This window comes from Myotis lucifugus, unplaced genomic scaffold (genome assembly GCF_000147115.1).
Source record: "Myotis lucifugus unplaced genomic scaffold, Myoluc2.0 scaffold_365, whole genome shotgun sequence".
Classification (NCBI taxonomy): domain Eukaryota; kingdom Metazoa; phylum Chordata; class Mammalia; order Chiroptera; family Vespertilionidae; genus Myotis; species Myotis lucifugus.
The window spans coordinates 1132770-1137757 of NW_005871413.1; the positions used below are offsets into that span (position 1 = coordinate 1132770).

Here is a 4988-nt window from a genome sequence, read left to right on the forward strand (position 1 = left end):
TTTTCTTTTTCTTTTTTTCTTTTTAATATATTTTATTGATTTTTTACATGAGAGGAAGGGAGAGAGATAGATAGTTAGAAACATCGATAGGAGAGAAACATTGATCAGCTGCCTCCTGCACATCTCCCACCGGGGATGTGCCCGAAACCCAGGTACATGCCCTTGAACGGAATTGAACCTGGGACCTTTCAGTCCGTAGGCCGACGCTCTATCCACTGAGCCAAACCGGTTTCGGCATGCTGTTCTTTTTCAATGGATTTATTTGTTTAGAATGGTTTTAGATTCACAGAAGAATTCCAAAGAATTTTTTTTAAAAATATATTTTATTGATTTTTTACAGAGGGGAAGGGAGAGAGATAGAGAGCTAGAAACAGCGATCAGCTGCCTCCTGCACACCTCCCACTGGGGACGTGCCCACAACCCAGGCACATGCCCTTGACCGGAATCGAACCCGGGACCCCTCAGTCCGCAGGCCGACGCTCATCCACTGAGCCAAACCGGTTCTGGCCCAAAGAATTTTTCTTACAGAGAATTCCCAGGTACCCTGCCCCTGTTTCCCCATTATGACCAAGTTAGCATGGCACATTCCTTATACTGAATGGGCCGATTTTGATACGTTATTGTTAACTCAAGTCCATGCTTTATTCCTTTCCCTTAGTTTTTACAGAATCTTCTCCATCTGTTTCAGGATCCCATCCAGGAGACCACGATACAGTTTGTTGTCATGTCTCCTTAGGCTCCTCTTGGCTCTGACAGTTTCTCAGACTCCCCCTGTTTCTGATGACCTTGAAGACGTAAGAGGTGCTGATCAGGCATTTGGCGGGGTGTTCCTGCGCTGGAATCTGATGTTTGTCTCACGTTTAGATGAGGTGCATGGGTTTGAGGGTGAAAGATCACAGAGGGTACAAACTGTCAACACGATGTATGGTTGTTGAGGTTGCCCTTGTTAGTGTTGGCGAGGGTAGTGTTTGTTCGTTTTCTCCACTGGAAAGTTACTCCTTTTCCCTCCTTTTCATACTTAGACTCTTTGGAAGGAAGTCGTATGTGCAGCTCATGGTTAAAGTGTGCAGAATTATGCCCCCTCCTCCTCCTCCTTTGTTTCTTGATCATTTCTTTTTGTTTTCACAACCCTTTAAAAATGTAAAACCACCCTAGCCGGTTTGGCTCAGTGGATAGAGTAGTGGTTCTCAACCTTCTGGCCCTTTAAATACAGTTCCTCATGTTGTGACCCAACCATAAAATTATTTTCATTGCTCCTTCATCACTGTAATGTTGCTACTGTTATGAATCGTAATGTAAATATCTGATATGCAGGATGGTCTTAGGCGACCCCTGTGGAAGGGTTGTTTGACCGCCAAAGGGGTCGCGACCCACAGGTTGAGAACCGCTGGGATAGAGCATTGGCCTGCATACTGAAGGGTCCCAGTTTCGATTCCGGTCAAGGGCACAGGCCCGGGTTGTAGGCTTGATCCCCAGTGTGGGACCTGCAGGAGGCAGCCGATCAATGATTCTCTCTCATCATCGATGTTTCTATCTCTCCCCCACCCTTCCTCTCTGAAATCAATAAAAAATATTAAAAATAAATAAATAAATAAAAATAATAACAACATAAAAATGTAAAACCCTTTAGCCCTACAAAAACAGGCTGACCTAGAGTATTGGGGTTTCAATCCTGTCTCTGCCTCTTAGCATTTGGGGCTCTATAAAGACAAGGTTGTGATGAGGATGAGATAATATAGGTAAAGCCCCTTAGAATAGCCCCCAGAGCATTAGTGTTCAGTACATTCTGTTTTCTCTATGTGGTACGTCTGGATGCCCTGTAGGTCAGAAGCAACATATGTATGAAGGTCATTATGATGGATACTTACCAGTTCTCAAAATGAACCAGAGCACCTGGCTGGTGTTGCTTGGTGATTGGTTGAGCGTCAACCTATGAACCAGGAGGTCACTGTTTGATTCCCGGTGAGGGTACATGCCCAGGTTGTGGGCTCGATCCCCAGTGTGGGGCGTGCAGGAGGCAGCCGATCAGTGATTCTCTCTCATCATTGATATTTCTGTCTCTCTCTTTCCCTCTCCTTTCCTCTCTGAAATCAATAAAAATATATGTATTTTTGCCCTGACCGGTTTGGCTCAGTGGATAGAGCGTTGGCCTACAGACTGAAGGGTCTCGGGTTCAATTCCAGTCAAGGGCATGTACCTTGGTTGTGGGCACATCCCCAGTAGGAGGTGTGCAGGAGGCAGCTGATCGGTGTTTCTCTCTCATCATGTATTTTAAAATGAACTAGAGCAGGGGTCCTCAAACTACGGCCCACGGGCCACATGCAAATACAAATATTGTATTTGTTCCCGTTTTGTTTTTTTACTTCAAAATAAGATATGTGCAGTGTGCATAGGAATTTGTTCATAGTGTTTTTTAAACTATAGTCCGGCCCTCCAACGGTCTGAGGGACAGTGAACTGGCCCCCTGTTTAAAAAGTTTGAGGACCCCTGAACTAGAGCATAGAACAGGAATCCTTAGCCTGAGGTCCTTCCTTTAATTGCATTTGCCATTTTCCAAGGGAAATTGTATACAGACTTGTTGCATATGGCTTTCTTCCTCAGAAAAAAATCTATAACTTTGTGGCATTCACAAGTGTGGACGTGCCCCCCCAAATTAGACCCTTGTTCTGGAACCAAAGGCTGTGTTCAGACCACAGCCAGTATTCAGAATGATGGACATGGTTAAAGTAAATCACACCCAATTCATGTTATGAAGTATTATGCAGCTATGAAGAGTGATGTTTAGAAATAGTCATAAGAAGGAAAAATGCATGTGATGTAATATTAAACAGTACTCAATACTATGCATGAACATTTTTACTTAGTTGAAATTTTATTTAATAAAACACTTTTTAAGTATCCTATTCAATATGACATTTTAATTGCTTACTCAGTGAAGGCGGAAGGGAGAGGGGCCACTTGTATTGAGCACCTTCCCTGTACCAGACACTCTTCTCTCTGCTTTGCACTTTCCCTCATCAGGCCACGGAGCAGCTTAGCTGTTGTTGCGCCGAGTCTGATGGTATTAGAGACACGGGAAGGATGTGCAAGGTCAGGGAGGTCATATCGGTTTGTCACCCGTTTTTCCAATACTGGGCCTTGTGTCAGTTTCCTGTTGCTGCTGTAACAATTGTCACAGATTGAGTGGCTTAAAACAGCACAGATTCGTTATGGTGCAGTCCTGGAGGTTAGGAGTCCAAAATGCCCTGGGCTAAACCAAGCATGTCAAACTCAAAGGCTGAATAAACAAGGTGTAAGTGTATGTGGGCCGAAAAAAAAACACAAAAAGCTCCCATTTTCATAGAAACGTGGGCTTATTTCAGTAGAGACGTGCTGAATACAAAGGGCTGAAATAAATGAGTCATCGTTAACATAAAATAATGGAACATTTTAATAAAAATTAATATTTTTTCTTGAACATGAACTTACCAGACACTGAATAACTGCACAAACTCATAAGCGTCACACAAATAAACCTATTTTTCTTGTTCTCTGAAACCGAAATATTTCCTGTTGTGCACACCAAACAAGCCAGTACAAGACTAATGATGTGGCCATCGGCTGCTAAAATATTCACTGCTGGTATTAGTGGAGGGAAATGGGGTGCCGGCGAGTAAGGGAAATGAATGCAACAGGATTATAGTCATCAGTCATTAGCGAACGTTGTAGTTCGTTATTAATATGTATAACAGGATTTGTAAAAATTAAGTTAGGAAATTTTTATTAAAACGTTTTTACATGCCGTTATATTGGCTGGGCCGCAAAAATATTCATTGTGGGCCGCATGCGGCCCGCGGGTTTGACATGCTTGGGCTAAACCCAAGGTGTCGGTAAGCCTGCGTTCCTTTTCAGAGGCTCTAGGGGGCACCCTTCCCCTGCCTTTCCCAGCTCCAGAGGCTGCCTGCATTCCTGGAATTACAGCCCATTCCTCCATCTTCAGAGCCAACAGAGACAAGTCCTCTCATGTCATATCACGCTGTCCCTGCTTTCCTCCTCAAATCTTTCTCTCCTTCTGACACCCCTCATCTACTTTTGCGATTACATTGGACCCACCCGGATAATTCTGGATGATCTCCCTATTTTAAGGTCAGCTGATTAGTGACTTTAAGTCCAGCTGCAACCCTTTCCATGTAATATAACATAGTCCCAGTTTCCAGAATTAGGACGTATGCTGTTCAGTCTACCACAGGCCTATTCGTTCAGCTTTCTCTTACTGACTGCAATATACCGCACTCCAACTGTGGGGTTTTCTCTTTATTATTTTTTCTTTAACTTTGGGACTGTCTTAAGTTTATTTCTTATAATGGGATTAATGCAGGACTACTGCCAACAATTTCAATTTCCTAAGGAGCTCATAAAGGAGAAACTTGAGAGTGTGTTCTCCCTCCCAGGCACGCCAGCACCCTTCCCTCCCCTCCCCTCCCTTCCTTTCCCCTCCTTTCCCCTTCCTCTTCTCTCTCCCCCCTCTCCCTCCTACCTCTGTCCCCCTCCTCCTCCTCCCAGGCCTATTACCATTACCTTCCTCACTTCCAAGCTCCTAGGGCCCTTCCTTTAAAGAAAAAAAGAAGAAGAAGAAACTTGAGCCCGGCCAGTGTGGCTCAGTGGTTGAGCATCGACTCATGAAACCTATGCACCAGGAATTCATGGTGCATATACTGGGTGTCCCCCCCCCGCCCCAAATACACTTAAAAGCTGATAGCTAAGTTGATTTTTCTTTCTTTTTAGATTTTACCTTTTGGAATTCATTATTCAAAGTCTGTATTCATTTTTGGGGAATAATTCTCCAAAAAATATATATGTGTGTGTGTGAATGTATATGTGTGTGTGTGTATGTATATATATATATATATATACATATAAATATATGATTGGTGCCTTCCTTTGTTCTGTGCTGCCCCCTGGTGGTCAGTACATGTCATAGTGATTGATCGAACTCCAAGGGGACACTT

General features: G+C 43.6%; 1 protein-coding gene across 5 annotated transcripts in view; it reads left to right on the forward strand.

The window, feature by feature from the left end:
* Positions 1-4988, forward strand: part of LOC102419547 (zinc finger protein 331-like) — a 15819-nt gene that overhangs the window by 2877 nt on the left and 7954 nt on the right. Inside the window, exon 3 of one of the 5 annotated variants that reach the window (XM_023764975.1) lies at positions 689-869. The exons of 3 other annotated variants lie outside the window; for them this stretch is intronic. The gene's annotated coding sequence lies outside the window, so the exon portion shown is untranslated. The remainder of the gene's footprint in view (positions 1-688; positions 870-4988) is intronic. One more of the 5 variants, XM_014466874.2, reaches the window with a different exon arrangement.